Here is a 19,301-nt window from a genome sequence, read left to right as displayed (position 1 = left end):
GTCCAAATTTTTCAAACATTCTATGTGTATGGAACACATTGACTGCAAGGTTCGTTTGGGTATGAGGAAAGCTCAAGAAAGACGAAAAACATATTATGACAAGAAAAGGAGTGTGAAAGAGTTACGGTTCACGGTTGGTGATTGGGTACGGGTCAAACTATCTAGTTTTGTCAAAAAAGGTGACTCAAAGTTTTCAGAACCTTTGAGGGTTGACAAAGTGTGTGGTAATGCTGTTTGTGTTGGTGGATGTAATTGGTGGAATGTGGGAAAAGTGGTAAAAATGTTACCAAGAGATGTTCCTTTGTCACCTAGCGACCTGTTAGAGCAGGATGAAAAGGTGAAGAAGTCCTTGAATGTACAAAAACCTGGTGGGGTTGAACCATTGAGTCCTAAAGTGGGGGACACTTGCTCCGAACTGTTGCCTGTTAGGAAAAGTTGTAAAGTGCACAATTTACCATTGAGGTACCGTTAAGTGAGATTTTTCTTGGTGTTGCTCAAGTTTTAATATCTATTGAGAAATGTAAAACTTAATATTTAGAAATGTAAAGTATAATATGCATTATTACCTAATGTCTTTTTCCAGTATTTTATGGTAATGTAAGGGGGGAAATGTTTATTGTTGGTTTTGTCGGAGGGTTAGTCTTGATTGTTCGTTTTTCAAAAAAAGGGAAGACTAAGGGGGATATTACAACATTGGCAGTAAAAGCCGCTTACCGCCGTGCAGAAGACCACCAACACACCGCCGCGGCTGCGGAATTCCGCCACAGTCATTATGACCCAAAGGCCGGAATCTGCCAAAATGTAGACACCCACACAAGTCTGCCACACCAAAGGTCAGTGATAAACTGGTGATAACAAAACCGACCCCGTCACGCCAACAGGAATATGCCCACACTATCACGACCCACAAATCCACACGGCGGTCTTTCAACTGCGGTATTCCATTGGCGGTACACACCTCGGCGCTCAAAATGCACACACCGTTACAAAACACAACCACATTGGACAATTCAAAATAAACACACCTGATACACATACACACACCACTCCCACACACTCACACCACTATAAAACACAAACCCACAAACCCCCACGACCACAATTGTGACTGAAGGCCAGAGAGAGACACCACCATCAACAACACTAGCATCCACAGGCACTCAACATTATCACTCACATAACATCCATGCACCTCACACAACACACCTCTAAATATCACCTCACACATCACAACACACACCACCCCACACATCACTCGCACCCCATGACTCCGCAAAGACACCCCAGGTTCTCTGAGGAGGAGCTCAGGGTCATGGTGGAGGAAATCATCCGGTAGAGCCACAGCTATTTGGATCACAGGAGCAGCACACCTCCATAGCTAGGAAGATGGAGCTATGGCGCAGAATCGTAGACAGGGTCAACGCAGTGGGACAGCATCCAAGAACACAGGATGACATCAGGAAGAGGTGGAACGACCTACGGGGGAAGGTGCGTTCCATGGTCTCAATACACCACATCGTGGTACAGAGGACTGGCGGCGGACCCCCACCTCCTCCCTCACAACTAACAACATGGGAGGAGCAGGTCTTGGCTATACTGCATCCTGAGGATCTTGCAGGAGTAGCTGGAGGAATGGACTCTGGTAAGTCAAATCTTAACTATTACATCCCCCACCCTACCTGCATGCCATCACATACCCCCACCCTCGCCCTCACCCCCATCACTCCAACTCCTCACACATGTCCCAATATCACAAACCACCCATCACCAAAGCATGGCCACTGCAGATACTCATACACCCCCCCTAAACCATCATCACATAAGGTCCTACACAGGAATGCAAGCACTGGGGTACATGGTCACCCACCCATTGCACACCATGGCACACACAGATGCAATAATCATGCCTTTACACCCCTGTAAGACCCCTACCCAACGTCACCGGACAGGAGGGTCCAGACATGTCCACTCCACCCACAGAAGAGGCCCACAGTGATGACAGCAGCTCTGTCCAACTGGATCTAGACGACCAGCCCAGCCCATCGGGGACCTCAGGACAGTCGGTTCCCCTCACACTGGCACAAGCCACTACAGACCTTCCCCCCTCTGGAAAAATCAGCACAGCACTCACCGGGCCCATTCCTCTGTCCCCAGGACACGTCAATTAGCAGTGTGTCCACCACTACAGGGAACCCAGGCTAACCCACCACCCCAACAACAACAGGGACCTGGGGGCAGTGGCAGTGGGCACACGGTTCAGGGGGCAGAGGCCCAGGAAAACCAGGGAACTGGAAGGTCTGCTGTGCGACAGGGGGAGGACAGGCCCAGGGAACCCACTCTCCACGAGGCCCTCTCCAACATCATGGGAGCCTACCACCATTCCCAGGAGACGATGGCAACGGTACTGGCCAAGTTTCAGGAGACCAAGCAGCTGCAGAAGGAACAGTATTTGGGCTTCAGGGAGGAACTCAAATCCTTCAATTCCACCCTGGGCACCATTGTAGGGGTTCTGAAGAAACTCGTGAACACCAGGAGGGACGCTGTGGCACAACAAGGGGCCCCTGACACTAGCCTGGACGATGAACTGCCCACTACCTCCGCCGGCGCTATTGGACAGGAGGTACCGCCACAGGACCACCACACCAGCACCCCACTCCCTGCAGAGGGAGAACCACCACGCAAATGGTCCCTGAGATCCAGGACACAGACAGAGAACAATGCCAAGACCCCCGCCAAGAAATGAGACCACCCTGATTGTCATCCATTTGTCCCACCTTGTCACCCTGTTGATCCTTAAACTGCCCCATCTCCACTTCCTATGCCCCTTTGGACAATGCACCAGTGAGACTCTGCTATGGACATTCCTCCACAATCACCCCTCACCATTTTACAACCCCCTCCAATATTGAGCACTTAAATAAACACCCTTAAAGCAAAAAACAATCAGGAGTCTGTCTGTGATTTCGAAATAGTGTATTAGCATTTACAGTGGCAAAATGCTCTTTGAAATCTAATGTCAACATACCTATGTCACACAGCTCAAGTCCATGAGGAAACAAAGCATATGTCACACAGTGGGACCCACATCTGTGAAATCGTAAGGGAAAGTGACAACTCAGTGACCATACACTGGGTGAATATGACAGACAGTAGAGAGGTAGTAGATTTAAATTAGATGTAGCAGGCAGTGTTGTCTTCTTACCTGTGTTTCACTGAAAGTATTGCAGGATCACCGTGTTCCTGTTGTCGATGTCCTCTTCTTCTGCTTCCTCGTCTTCACTGTCCACAGGCTCCACAGCTGCCACAAAACCTCCATCTGGACCATCCTCCTGCAGAAAAGACACCTGTCATCGCAAAGCCAAGTTGTGAAGCATACAGCAGGCCACGATGATCTGGCATACCTTCTTTGGTGAGTAGAATAGGGAACCACTAGTCATATGCAGGCCCCGGAACCTGGCCTTCAGGAGGCTGAAGGTCCACTCTATAATCCTCCTAGTTCGCCCGTGGGCCTCATTGTAGCATTCCTCTGCCCTTGTCCTGGGATTCCTCACTGGGGTCAGTAGCCATGACAGGTTGGGGTAACCAGAGTCACCTGCAAATGTCGAGGGACAACTGTTAGACACACACTAACTCTTAGGGACATCCACAGACCCAGACAACTATTCCCACTTTATTGGGTCCATGTGCTCACCTAATAACCACACCCGGGGCCTCTGGAGTTACCCCATTACATAAGGGATGCTGCTATTCAGCAGGATGTAAGCGTCATGCACTGAGCCAGGGAATTTTGCATTAACATGGGAGATGTACTGGTATGCCAAACACACCATCAGCACATTCATGGAATGGTAACTCTTCCGGTTTCTGTACACCTGTTCACTCCTGCGGGGGGATACCAAGGCCACATGTGTCACATCAATGGCACCTATGATGTTGGGGATATGTCCCAGGGAATGGAAATCACCTTTCACTGTAGGCAAATCCTCCACCTGAGGGAAAACGATGTAGCTCCGCATGTGTTTCAGCAGGGTAGACAGCACTCTGGACAACACGTTGGAAAACATAGGCTAGGACATCCCTGATGCTATGGCCAATGTAGTTTGAAAAGACCCACTTGCTAGGAAATGGAGTACCGATAGCACCTTCACTTGAGGGGGGATTCCTGTGGGATGGCGGATAGCTGACATCAGGTCTGGCTCCAACTGGGCACACAGTTCTAGGATTGTGGCAGGATCAAGCCTGTAGGTGATGATCACATGTCGCTCCTCCATTGTCGACAGGTCCACCAGCGGTCTGTACACCAGAGGATGCAGCCATCTCCTCACATGCCCCAGCTGCCTATGGAGGAGAACCGCTAGCAGAGAGTCAACCAACTCTGAGGTACGTAAACACAGCTTACTCTGAAAATATTAGCAATTCGACATTTGCCTGTATGAGTGTTTAGGCAAGGCCTAGGTATGTTTGACGCAGTCAAAAATAATGCCATGTGGGCCCATGAAATGGCGGCTGCCTGACCTGTAAGGTGGGACAATGGGATATGAGGTAACTGCGCTGGCATTGTACACCGTCGCGGTAGGCGGTCGAAGACCGCAGCGCAATTCTGCATTGGTTAACATTTGACCCTAAGGGTCCCAGGAGCCAATGACGATGTACGCCGGTGGTGACGGTACACACCGCCGCGGACGTGACCGCCATTTTCTATCTGTTCAATCACTTGATACCTGATCTTCGATAGGAGAGGACCTACACTGCAAGTGCTGCTGTGACCTCAGTCTGGAAGAGACAATGGCTCGTGTGTCTAGGGAAAGGACCCCTGCCTTCAGCACGGAGGAGTTGGAGAAACTCGTAGATGGGGTCCTCCCCAGTACACGCTACTCTACGGTCCTCCAGACAAACAGGTAAGTACACTGTGAGCATGCTGTATGGGCAATGCCTGTGTGGAGTGGGGTGGATGAAAGATAGGGGGGGTGAGAATGAGGCGTGCATGAAACGACGGTGAGTGCATGTGCGCTATAGCAAGGGTATGGATGCGGGCCAATGACTCTGATGGTGCAGTTGGTAATTACTTCTCTTTTTCCCCTGTACAATTCCTGTAGGTCAGCGCCCACCAGAAGAAGGACATTTGGCGTGCCATCACCAAGGAAGTCTGGACTCTGGTGGTCTACCACAGACAAAGCACCCACTGCCGGAAAATATGGGAGGACATTTGTCGTTGGAGCAAGAAGACGGCGGAGGCCCAGCTGTGGATGACCTCCCAGTGTGGGAGGGGTGCCCGTCGCACCGTGACCCCCCTGATGTTCAGGATCCTGGCGGTGGCGCACCCGGAGTTGGATGGGCGCTTGAGGTGCATTACAGCAGCAACAAGGTGTGACGACACTCTCATTCTGCTGATTCAGCGCGCATTGGAGATGTCTGGGTGGGGGAGGTGGGCTGTGGGTTCCCCTAGGCCAGGGCGAGTTTAGTAGTTAAGCTCCCTTCTTCAGGCAGGCCCTGTGGCACCCCACCCCACCTGTGTACAGTGCCAACTACACTTATTCAGGCTCCTGTGACATCCATGTGTGTAGAAATGGGCCATATCCTTGTAAGCCATGTCCCAGGGATTGAATAGTGGAATCCAAGTGCGCGGCGTAGTGCAGGGGGCTTCTGTGTCTGTTGTGTCCGCCAACGGTAGCGGTATTGCATGCACTCAACATGTCTTTCTTCTGTCCCCCCCCTTTTTGTGGTCTCCCTCTTCTTGGGTGCATTAGCATCATCAGGCGGAGGAGCAGTGGCACCTGAGCAGGAGGGAGCTGCATCCCACATGGCCCTGGAGGGCGACACTACAGAGTCTGAAGTCACCAGTGGGACGGAGGGCGAGGGGAGCTCCACTGCGGGGACAGGAGCTGACACCAGCGATACGGACTCCTCCTCTGATGGAAGCTCCCTTGCGGTTGCGGTCCCATGTGTGCCCCCGCATCTACAGGTACAGCCGCCACCCCCCCTACCAGCACCGCCCTCCCAGCAGCCCCTCAGCGTTTGCCCCGTGCCTGCTCACCCAGGAGGGTGGGGATCACCTTCACCCCAGGCACCTCAGGCCCTGCCCCAGTTACCCCTGCTGCCCTCAGTGAGGAGGCCATTCACCTCCTCAGGTTCCTCACTGTTGGGCAGTCTGCCATTTTGAATGCCATCCAGGGTGTAGAGAGGCAGTTGTAACAACCCAATCCATACCTCGAGGGCATTCACTCTGGTCAGGCAGCCTTTCAGCAAGCTTTTCAGACTCTGGCCTCAGCACTGATGGCAGCCATTGTCTCTGTCTCTAGCCTCCCCCCTCCAACTTCCTCCACCCAGACCCACATCCCTGTACCTCAGCCTATCCCAAGCCCACCACCAGACCAGCATGCACACACCTCAACACACAAGGGAAGCTCTGGCAAACATAAGCACCACACATCCCACAGGCACTCACGCAAGCATCACACACATGCAGACACACCAACATCCACTGCCTCCACTGTGTCCCCCTCCTCCTTGTCACCCTCCTCCCTCCCTGTCTCATCTCCACTCACACCTGCATGCACTACATCCTCAGCCACTACGTCCATCACCAGCACACCCACCACCACACCCTGCTCACGTGCAGTCACCACCCCCACCTCCATTCACACATCTCCTGTGTCCTCTCCCAGTGTGTCTGTGAGGCCACCTCCCAAGGTACACAAACAAAGTCACCAAAAGTACACCTCCTACAACCCCAACCTCTTCCTCCACTCTCAAACCCCCTCCAGCTACCCGTCCCAGTGTTCCTAAGAAACTTTTCTTTCCTGGCCAGCCTTGACCTCTTTCCCTCACCTCCCCCACCCCTTCAGTCTCCTAGGGCCCAACTCTCCAGGTCCCAAACTAGCACCTCAGCCACATCATCGGCGGGACCAGCGGTGACAGTAGTCACCGGATTATGAAGTGCACCAGGCAGCAGGGCAGCCAGTGTGGCAAGGAGCCACAGCACGGACAGTCCCCCACATGTCAAGCATAAAAAGTTGGACGGTGCCCGGCCAGGACAAGACCGCCACCAGAAGAACCGCTGCCCAGGACACCGCCGCCAGCAGCACCGCAGGCCAGGACAAGACCGCCACCTGCAGAACCGCTGCCCAGGACACCGCCGCCAGCAGCACCGTAGGCCAGTGAGCGCCAATGATTCTGACGCTACTGAGGCCGCTACGTGCAGGATGAAGCACTCTGGACACAAAGCCCCCTCCAGAACGAGTGGAGAGTTACATCCACTACCTCAGTCCTTGGCAGGATGAAGCACTCTGGGCACAAAGCCCCCTCCAGAACCAGTGGAGAGTTACATCCACTACCTCAGTCCTTGGCAGGATGAAGCACTCTGGCACAAAGCCCCCTCCAGAACCAGTGGAGAAAGGCATCCACTACCTCAGTCCTTGGCAGGATGAAGCACTCTGGGCACAAAGCCCCCTCCAGAACCAGTGGAGAGTTACATCCACTTGAGAGACTGTGGCTTTGCACTCCCCAGGATTGATCAGTGGGCAACCCACCCACTCTATAGACTTGAGAGACTGTGGCTTTGCACTCCCCAGGATTGATCAGTGGGCAAACCACCCACTGTAGAGACTTGAGTGACGGTGGCTTTGCACTCCCCAGGATTGAACAGTGGGCAAACCACCCACTATAGGGACTTGAGAGACTGTGGCTTTGCACTCCCCAGGATTGAACAGTGGGCAACCCACCCACTGTATAGACTTGAAAGTCTGTGGCTTTGCACTTCCCAGAAATTGATCAGTGGGCAACCCACCCACTGCATAGACTTGAGAGACTGTGGCTTTGCACTCCCCAGGATGGAACAGTGGGCAACCCACCCACTGTAGAGACTTGAGAGACTGTGGCTTTGCACTCCCCAGGATTGAACAGTGGGCATAGAGCCCCCTCGTGGATCTGGTGTCATGCACTCAACCGGCTGAGGTGCCCCTACCTTCCCTTCCCCCTGAGGTGGCTGTTTTATTTCTATCTGATGCCCCTGCAGTGTTCTCTCCGTCTTGTTCGGGCATTGAGTGTGGGCCTCGCCCATGCCTTTTGGGCCCAGTGATCCACAGACTGTGATGGTGGAATCCCTTGGACTTGTGTTCTTGGTGTATATAATTGTATATAGTATAAATATATATATTTGCAAATATTTTTGATTTATGTAATTGAATATATCACAATTATTCGACTCATTTCCTTTTGTCCTTGCATTCTTCCAGGGGGGTTAGGGGGTGTAACAGTAATGTATCAACATGTATTAGTGTGTGTGTGTTGTGGTGGGTGAGGGTGTGGGTGGGGATGTTGTGTTTTGTGTGTGTGTGTCACTGTTTTCCCCCTCCCCCCTCCCCTGTGTCGTACGTGCAGTACTCACCGTGGTCTTCGCCGCCGGCGTTCATGCTCCTGGTAGAGGAGCAGGAAGATAAAGGCTGGGAGTATCTGAAGTTTCGGTTCCATGGTGTCCTGGTTCCTCGTGGGGTGTGTAGAGGTGAGCGTTTTCCCTTCGAAGTCCTGTTTCCGCTCTGTTTTTGTTCACGGTGAATCCGCCCCAGAAAAGGTGGCGGATTGGTGGGTTGTAATAGTGTGGGCGGTACATTGTCCTCCGCCTGTCTGTTGGCCGTTTGTACCGCCGTGGCGGTCGGAGTGTTAAAGTGGCTGTCTTTGTTGGCGGTTTCCGCCACTGTCGTGATTCCCGTTTTTTTACCGCCGGCCTGTTGGCGGTTTTACCGCCGCTTTAACACCGACCGCCAGGGTTGTAATGACCACCTAAATGTAGTATCTGCTGCTGCGCGTGCAACTAGAATCTTACTAGTTGTTTGCACGCGCAGCGGAGCCGCTCGCACAAGCCTGTTCCTCGATGTTCGGGTTTTCCTGGTGCACGTGTGGCGCAAGGAATCCAAGACGTCGAGAAATGGCATTGGGGAGCGGAGGAGAGAGAGACGATCGGCGCTGCACTGGGGTGATTAATTTTGGATATTTTTGACATGCTTTGTCACTATAGAAATAAACAAACATCGTTTTTAATAAACATAGTTTTTTTGACGGATTATGTCTCCTGGAAATACTTCACAGCTTATCATAGAGTGCACATCGTCAGATGTTAGATCGATCATCGGGCGGGCAAACGGATCCACAGAGTAGTAGTGAATGTCAGTCTCTAGTGCAGAGCCATCTGCAGCAGTGCCATCGTCCATGGTAGACATTAGAACGGAAGGCTCATAAGTGGCCTCCCGGAGCAACCTCAGTTTTTCAAGGGGCATGACCGTGAATGAACCCTCATCGGGGACATCAGCAGTTCTTGGCCCACAGGAGATGCCGGTGCAACAGCAAGACACACCATAGGCAGGTGTTCGAAGAGGCACCACACGTTCATGGCACAGTTGAGTTGGTGGGAGCGGCTCCATTGCTCTGGGTAGCTAGAAAGAAACAACCACTGTGAATCAGAAGAAATAGCAATAGCAGTCCACCAATCAATTCCAAAATAATTGGAAAACCACCAAACACGCTTGAAAAGAGCGAATGGATGGCTGATGGGATGACTCTGAAAACAGACTGGAAGATGGACAGGAAACCAGACCTGACAGTCTTAAAGAAATGAACAATCCCAGTAGTGCTAGAAGCATTATATATTCTGGATACCAGTTCTCCAAAGTGCTTGGGGAAGTTGGTATTTAATAGGGATTGTATCTCGGCTGATGATCATGCTATCTGGAGAGTATACGTCTCTCTAGCGGATGTCAACGCGACCTGTTTTTGAAACAATAACGCCTTTAGTCTGCAAAGCTTGTCATAATTTACATTAATAGTATCTATGCAGGGCCACATGTCAGATACTTTTATCTCTTGTGTGGGGGGAATAAAACAGGTCTGCAACACGTAACAACCTTCGAGACCGAGATTGCATAGGCAATTACTGGTCGCATGCCGCAACAACTTTGATCATTCAGTACCACACAACTTCCATTGGAGAGTACATGAAATACCGGTTGAATCAAAGGGACGGGAGAACCCTTCCGAAAACAGGCCAAGTTTGCGACCCCAGCATTGCAAAGGCTATGAAGGGACACCTACTTACATATCATCGAATGTCTAACAGTAGTCTCACATTCGCTTCTGCTCAGAAAAACCTCTGTTTCACCGTTCAAACATTCATAATCAAAGGGAAGCTCCCACTCTTCCTTCATATAGCTATCGCCTAGTTGCTCGAACCTGCCCACTGCAAGATGTTTCAAGCAGATTTAGAAACGAAAGGTTGAAATGGGCAAGTTAATTATGCCATGTAAGAGCCAAATAGTTGAAGGACTCTCTTCTACCGTAAACGTATCTAAATTCTCAATGTGAAGCATGGTGAAACTAGCTTCCCTTTTAGCCATTGTCTGTTGTTCCACGGAAAGGTTGAAAGCAGTGAACAATTCATTACCGTTAATATAGTTCCATGTAATGCAGCCATTTTTCACCGTATGTAATGTCCAACCTAGCTGCATGATGGAACGTAGCTGTGTTTGTCCATGATATAACCGGGACAAGTCTGTCTGAGTAATATGAATAGCAGATGACTCAATGTTTGATAGTGAATAAATCCTGTTGGACAGAGCGTTCATGTCATTGTCGACAACTGCTAAAGCCTTCTCTAAGTTTTCCTTATCTAATTGCCTCAAACGTGCAGCAGCTTCTATCTGTGAAAGTTTCCAGATCTCATTATACATAGCATATAGGAACCTTTTAGAGCGCTGTTTCCTAGGACCTAGCAGAAAATCCTGCAAGTCTATATCTTCAGAAAGAATGTTAAGATGTTTTTTAACTGTGGCTAACGTGTTAGTCTGTACCCATTGTTGGCACAGTTTACTCACACTGTATGTTGTAATTATACCTGTGTGTTGACCCGATACAAAGCGAGGGTCTGGCCTGTTTATTGAAAAAATCCCTGAAGAGTTAAAAAAACGTGCTTGACACCTATTGGTGTCAGTCGGCCATATTAACCACCCGCCGGGACTGGAAAGTGAAGAATTATAGCTACCACCCTTAACCATTGTATCTAGCGTTTCCTCTGTGATGTTAAGGAAATATTGCCAATCAGTAAACTTTGCCATTGTGGGGATACTAGGCGTGTTCATGTCTTTAACTTTTGCTAACCCCAGACAGTATGGGCCTGATTCTAAGCTTGGCGGGCGGCGGGAGCCGCCCCCCAGAAGACCGTACCGCGGTCAAAAGACCGCGGCGGTCATTCTGGGTTTCCCACTGGGCTGGCGGGCAACCGCCAAAAGTCCGCCCGCCAGCCCAGTGGGAAACACCCTTCCCACGAGGATGCCGGCTCCGAATGGAGCCGGCGGAGTGGGAAGGTGCGACAGGTGCAGTTGCACCTGTCGCGAATTTCAGTGTCTGCAAAGCAGACACTGAAATTCTTTGTGGGGCCCTCTTACGGGGGCCCCTGCAGTGCCCATGCCATTTGCATGGGCACTGCAGGGGCCCCCAGGGGCCCCACAACACCCCATACCGCCATCCTGACAGGATGGCAGTATGGGGTGTCAGAATCCCCATGGCGGCGCAGCAAGCTGCGCCGCCATGGTGGATTCCCATGGGCAGCGGAAAGTCGGCGGTACACCGCTGGCTTTCCGCTTCTGGCCGCGGCTGTACCGCCGCGGTCAGAATGCCTGGCGGAGCACCGCCAGCCTGTTGGCGGTGCTACCGCCGCCAGGGTCAGAATGACCCCCTATGTCTGTTGGATCATGTCATTTAAAAAGATCATTTGCACAGGAATCAGGCATGGTCTAAACAAAGCTTCATTACTCTGTATCTGCCAAACTTGTGTTCCCCATACATTTTTTAAGTCAATAATGCTCTTCCAGTATTCGTAACCTTCAACTGCGAGCCTGGAAACAAAGGGATCTGAATAAATCAATTTCGTATTAGTTAGCAAAATTTTCCTAATTTGTGAAGGAGGCAACTTGAAGTAATATGACTCTGCATTTTTCATGTCATGCCCAGTGAAGTATGTAAATTTATCTGTGTTTTGGGCTCCCCACTGGTAGTGTTGAACAGTGTTCCCACTGTGTATAGTTCAATACTGCCCTGTGTCTAGTGGCACAGTGTAGGTAGTAATGTCCCCAATTGTTGTAACAGAACATTTCTCCATAATTCATTGTACGTTCATACACATCATCACTTTCAAATACGGAATAGTCCTTCATTTCAGTTAGCATGGAATCAACTGTTTGGACATCCCAATCATCAGATACAACATCAGGTGTAATCTGTCATAAAGATTTTGAACACGTATGGAATATGAATAACCTCAGTAGGCCCATATATATCAAAGGGAACATTGTCCCATACAATCCCATCTGAAATCAGTATTGCTGTAATATTCACAAGGGACAAGTCTCTTCGGACCTTATGGGAAGAATGATATGGAGTTAAGACCTCATCCACAGGCTCTACAGAGGAGTGTTTAGGAATGTAATGACAATTTATGAGCAAAAAGAAAACAGTCACAAAACCAACCTACAAAAATAATGCTGAAAATGTCAAACAGTACCATAAATAGTTCCATGGGTAGTTTACTTAGTTCTTTGTAAGCCATTGATACAGCTTTCGTGTTTTCGAAACATTGTCAATCACAATAGTGGATGAGTCTGAGGAAAAGTCATCAATGTCTATGAAATAGCCAGAGGCAATCTCTTCAAATACTGGAGCCGGTGCATTACGTGTACATTGGTCCACTTCACATGGAGGCTCTTGGTAGACGGTGTCATCAGTCTGTGAAGTGTTCGTATAAAAAACTGTCAAATGTTGGACAGGTGTTGTCATTGAAGTGGTAACTGGAACTAGAAAGAGTTCATTTTCTGCCCTCCCCATGGTCGAGGAGGTATCTGTGACAACGTTGGACATTGTTGCATAGTCCGTAGTAGTGTTGTTCATCCTACTATGTAGAGGTATATCCTTTTTGGTAGTGAGAGGGGATTGGGAACTACCCAAGGGACCTCTTGGTCTACTGTGAAAGATCTGCCACATGGTGTAGTTTGATGTCATCAATTGAAATGAATCTGTTCATCCTGGAACCAGACAATGGTGGTAGGATGATAGTTCGGTACCTTGAATTCCCAAGACCGGTACAGGTGCTCTGTAAGATGGACCAAATTTCTTTTTCGCAACGATCTTCTCATGAACCAGATCCCCAACTTAAGAATCCAGCCAGTTGAAGTTTTAGCTAAATCCCTTATTCCGAAGGTGGCAGCACTGGTAGATGATTTATCATCACAAAATTGATTAAGCTCCTGCAAGACAGTGAGACGTTCATTTATGTCAAATGGTGTTTCTGCTGCCACCAAACCAGAGCCATCAAGATCTGGTACATACATGGGTACCCAAAGAGAACCTCATAAGGAGTGCGTCCCACCAAGGACCGTCTTGGCATATTATTCAGTGCTCTCTGGACCCCACATAGCTGATGAAGCCAACTGCGGCCTGAATCTAATACCCGAGCTGTTAAGGACTGCTTTAGATCACGGTTCCGCCTCTCCACAACTGAATTTCCCTCGGGATGGTATGGTGAGGAGTAATGAAGTTCAACACCCATAGTCCCCATGGTTGATCCTTAAATTCTTTTTGTTTTTCCCAGTGCTTTTTAGAGCCCTCTTGTGCCTGCTTTGTACCGTCCTTAAGGGTGGTACTTTGTAATTCTAATGTCTTTGGCTTGGCTCCCAAACTATCCCGCCCTATACTAGTGTAGGTGTCGGAAATTATTTTCGGTAGCTGTCTCTCGTGTTCCAATTGTGGAGTTTCTCAGAGATGCTGGCGTATAGCCAGTGCAACTGCTTCCCCTTAAATATTACTGAGTATTATTGAGGAAACTGCGTCAAAGTCACACATTAATTTCATCCCCAAATCTAAGTCTGGTGTAGCCAGTGCTCATTCTGTATTTGTTTTAACACTTCCGGTAAATAGGCAAGTGTTGGGGTACCATGTGTGGTAGTATATATAGCAGCAAAGACTGTACCCCATGTGGCGCAGTCATCCACCGGGGGAACCATCCTAAAGGGCAAGCACATAGCGAGGAGTCTATGTTTTCCTGTTTTCCAGCTGGTTTGTTTTCTGGGCTATCCAGAGCGGTATTTTATCTTGTACTGTGGGTACTTTACCCATGATAGTATGCACTGTTTGTGGATTAATACCAGTATCCAATTGGTATCCATCAGGTGCTGGTGGAGCTGGACATGCTGGTGTTGTGTTCAAAGTTCGCATTATGAACTGAACTACTCATCTATATAATGTTACTAATTCATTATATAAATTTCACAGATCTGCTATTGGCATATTTGGTGTGCCTGGGTGAGGTGCGTATGTGGCAAACATAGGCCACATTGGTCCATCATTACTTAAAGGACCTAGTCTCACTCTTTGTATTACATGTGGTAAGGCGCCTTCAAACCAGTTCTGATGCTCTTGGTATGTGAGCGATATTTCATGATACTGGTATGCTTGGTACCATTGAGGTACGTATGCAATTTCGTATGTGTGGAATGTATGTGTTCTTTGGTAACTATGGATGCAGGATTGTAATTGTCTGTTTGCCTTTTCTTTCTAGGTACCAGCTGCTATTTTGATAGAGTCCTTAGTTTAGATGTTTTCCAAATTTGCGTTTACTAAAATGTTTTGCATGAAGCCCAACATGCTAATGCTAATTTGAGGTTAGTTAAGGCGTTCACTAATAATTGGTGAAAATAGACAGATGACTGAGTTCTTGCTTTGTTGAATCATGTATTACCGAAACTTTGCTTCGCATTAATGATGTGCCTAATTACTGAATTAATATTCTCTATGCATTGATTAAATTGTGTTCTAATTGCTAATTAGAAGAGTTTCTAATGAGATTTATTGCTAATGAGATTAGCAGGGATGACATTAGATTATAACCAATAGGGAAATAAATATCCTAACACTTAGCAAATTGGTGTGGTTATTCAGGACTGGGAAGTCCTCAAACGTGGTCCAAAGGTTTATCGACCTAAACGCTTCGCTTTGTAAGTTTACTTATTAAGGCTCTGACGCGCTAACAGTTTTTAGTAGTAGTTCAGATGGTTTGGCCCTTTGGGGCCCCAGTGCGAGGGACTAGGGTTTGATAATGTTGATGGTCCAAAAATTACAGTTTGGTAGAAAAGCATTGGTTTCTGGTAGAGATTGATGGGCGTGGTGTGGAAGTAAGCACAGTATATCAGAAAAATCGGCTTTTGGGAGAAACTTGTTTTAAATGGTGCAAATTGGAGAGATGATGTGCCCGTAAGTCCCAAATGACTTTCCCGGAATCTCGGAGCTTGTTGAAGGAAGTTTGAGTATGTTCTCGGCTTTCTAGTAATAGTGTGAATGAAGTAGATTTGCGCTTGCTCAGCTTATGCATGCCGCAGGTGAATTGTGAAGTTTGTGAGGGTTTTAGGCCAGATTATATTTTAGTAGGAGTGGGCATACTCAGCAGTATAAGAGTAGGGAAGTCAGCGAACTTCATGTGAGTGTGGCGCTTGGTGCTCATAAAATTGCCACGTGGTTGTTGATGATGTACGGACCCTGCGTGGTCTAAGACTCTGAAGTATATTGATAAGTGTATGAGACACTTGGTTTATGTTGTAATTTGCGCAGTTTAATAGGTCAATGGTGAAGCCGACAAGTTGAGTATGAGTCAAGGGGAGTGAATGAAAACTTCGATGGAGATTTGGTGAGTTCTAAAGTGCACTAGAACAATAATCCATTGACAAGTCAAGAGTAAAATTTGCGGGTCAAATTTTGCTTGCCAGTGCGGGATCTGAGGAGGAGAGAGTAGCGGCCGAGGTTAAGCGTAATCCCTGTAAAGTTCTGAAGGGATTGTGTTATCCTGTAGTAAACCGGCAAATTTGTAGTTTTATTTGGTTGGTGCTTGCAATATATTACATTAGTTTGTGTGAATCGAGGGTGGGAAGACAAGCCCAAGACTTTGTCAGCCGCAGTGTGTGTCAGTGTGATAGTGATAAGGGTCTCGCACGGATTGGCAGCCGTTCGTGAGAGGCAATTGGTTGAGAAGGTAGGCGAAGAGAGTTCTGGGAATTAAAGTCACTTCCTGATTTGATTGTGAACAAAATAAAAGACGTAAAAATGAAAGTTTTCAAGGTCTTAAAGAGCGCTTTGAGGGGAGACGTATATATTACTGCGAGTGTAGGGGAAGTTACACCACCAGAGGATACACCGGCTTATACTGTAATGGAGGAAAAGGGTGTTGCGCCATGTCTTTGGCTAAAGCAATGGTGCAAAGTTACAGAGAAAGAAGGGTGCTTGGCATTTCCTGAGCACAGAACGTTCAATTTGAGGATTTTGGAAAATTTGCTGAGAGTGCTAAATGAGTTATTGAAATTTGAAAGGAGAATGAGGAAAGCAGAAAAGATGCAAGCGGAGGCTAGGTGGGATAGTGCGCAGAGAGTTTGGAGAAGAGAAACAATAGCTGGAGTCAGGCTGTTTCCAGCAATAGCTCAAGAAAGTGAAGACAAAAGGGGGAAAGCTACTTTTAAGACTGACAAAAGTCCCTCCAAAGACAAAGAGGCTAGGAAGCCGTGGTCAGAGGTAGATGACTCAGATGATGATGAGTTCCTTAATCAGTTACTAAATGATCGACCACCGCCATACGCGATAGATGACAATAGACCGAGTACCAGTACATCTCACGCAGGTTCGACCCAAGAGAAGGTGCAACTAATCCGATACAGGTCAGTCCTGTCTTGACACCAGTTCCGGTGTAGAGTAGTTTTAGTGTGACCACTGCCCATGGTATGCAATCTCAGCTGCAACCACGACAGGTTCAGAGACTTTACCCAGATGTACCAATTTTAGAGACTACCACTAATCTGATGATGCCGACAGAGCAAGTATATGGAAGACCAAAGTTGATTCAGACTGAGCCAACTCCACCTTTACTGCCTGAGGTGCATCAGCAAATGATTCCGAATTATACTTTGGTCACGGGGTCGCAGTCAAACATGGCACCAGTGATAAACCAGAATGTGGGAGTTAGTCCTCCACAGGTTTTAGGGAACAGACAGACGCCAGCCACCATATCTTTGCCTATTACAGTTGGTCCACCAGTACCATTGTATGCGCAGGTGAAGCCTAGTGTATGCGATCAAGGGGTAATGGCACAAAGTACGACAAGAGAAGGGTTCGTAGGAAGCTCCCAAGGGATGACTCCAGTAGAACCAACATTTGAAGGATCTAGATCTTTGTTAGACTTCAGCCCGATTGGGGCTCCCTCCAGAGGCCATTAGACAGTCAGGTTCAAGACTGGTAACTCCGCAGGTCTGAGTGTGAATATACCACAGACACCTTTAGCTCAGGCTGGGAATATCTCATTACAAGGTTTAACAGTACAACAGCTGACCGATTGGTTAGATAAGCTTAATACTCCACAGACTGCTCCTGTAGCCGCAGAGAGAATGGAAGGAGAAGAACACTTGAATTTTGCGAGTTTGGGCATGGAAGCAAATGAACTTGTTGAAGGGAGCATGGGTGTGAACAGGTTAGAGTCATACACTGAAGCAGAATTGAGATACTTGTGTCTAAAGATAACTGAAGAAGTGAGCAGGGTGCACCAGAGGTTGGCAAATTTAGCAGACAAATATGGCGTAGATTTGGAAAATACCAAACATCTGAAGAGGAGTTACAGGTTAGATTTTGAGCCTAAGTATTTTGAACATATGAGGTCTACTGGAATGAAAGCACACCTCAAGGAGATACTACAGAGTGCACAAGTTTGGGGAGCCTTAGAAAAGTGGGAATGCAGATGGGCGAAGAAAAGAGACAAGAGGAAGAGCAGCCAGCAAGAGCATTACCGGACACCGGAACAGTAAAAATGTTACCAATGAGAGAGACTGCCAGAGGGATTCTTGTCCATGTACCATGGAGTAGAGGTGACATTCTGTTGTTTACAAATGATTTTCCCAGGCTGTGGGAGAAGCCAATAGAGTGGTATCAGCAGACGGACAGGTTTGGGAAGCAAAGCCGATTGACTAGGTGTTGCAGTATGTGAAATACTGTAATGATGAGATTTTGTTAAAGCAGAGAAAATTGAAGGAAAAAGCAATGGTGATGCAAATTAAAGCAGCACAGTCAGGGATGCAGGGAGGTTGTCTACAGCAGATGGTGCAACAGCCGCAAGGAAACAGAATGTTTAAGGCGCAAGTGAGAGGTAGAGGTCGAGGAGGTTTTGAGAACAGAAGTTCATATTTGAACACTGTAGTAGTGAAAACGATGCACAGGGAATGAAGAAGATGTTACCTTGTCATGCCTTCAGGGTCGTTGGACACTGGAAACAGGAGTGCCCGATGATGGTGCAGAAGGGTGTTGTTCAACAAAGCAATGATGTCAGTACATTCCAAAACGTGAGAGGACCGAGGCTGAGAGGTCCAAATCCCAATTTCTGGAATAATGTGAATCAAATGCAAGGATTTCAATCCATGCAGCAGGTGCAGATGCCACGTATACAGTTGATGCAGTTACAACAAATGCAACAGCAGGTTCCCATGGTACCTAGACAGCAAATTCAAGTGCCTTTAGTGCCAATGGAACAGCAACAGGTGATGCTTCCTCAACAGGTCACAGGTCAAAGAATGAGTCAAAATAACACAGTACAACAGTACCTACTGCGTGGTGAGAATGGAATAAACGATGAATGGTCAGATGAGAGTTCAGATAGTGAAGAGTGTAGGCTTGCAGTGTCCTTAGAGGTAGATCAGAAAGGGCCCTATGTTCAGGGGAAGGTAATGGGTCACAAGGTTTCATTCTTGGTTGACACGGGTGCTACACGCTCTACAGTCAGAAGCGCAGAGGTTCCGAAATTGCCCCTTTTGGGACGCACAGTTAAAGTAGTGGGAGTGGCAAACCAGCTCCTGACTAACCTGATCACAGATCTAGTTCAGGTTGAGCTTGGCACTTTCCAAGGATTGCACAGATTTGTAGTTTGCGATTCAAGTCCCGTGTCCTTACTAGGAAGAGACTTACTGTGCAAGACGAGGTGTTCAATCACCTGTTCCAATGAGGAAATTTAGGTCCAGACAAACAGCGATGATGAAGGGGAGGAACAGGGTTCAGAGCCTGAAACTGAGACCACAGACGAGGAATATCCTCTGATTAATTTCTTTCCGATGTTCACAGTGGCTGATCTCCAGGCAGACTTGCAGGGAACAGTTCAAGAGAAGGTGTGGGACTTGACAGGGAAAGAAGTAGGACTGATAAAAGGAGTATAGCCAGTTAAAGTCAATGTGAAGTCAAATGCTGCG

This window comes from Pleurodeles waltl, chromosome 3_1 (genome assembly GCF_031143425.1).
Source record: "Pleurodeles waltl isolate 20211129_DDA chromosome 3_1, aPleWal1.hap1.20221129, whole genome shotgun sequence".
Classification (NCBI taxonomy): domain Eukaryota; kingdom Metazoa; phylum Chordata; class Amphibia; order Caudata; family Salamandridae; genus Pleurodeles; species Pleurodeles waltl.
Note: the sequence above shows the minus strand (reverse complement) of the source record.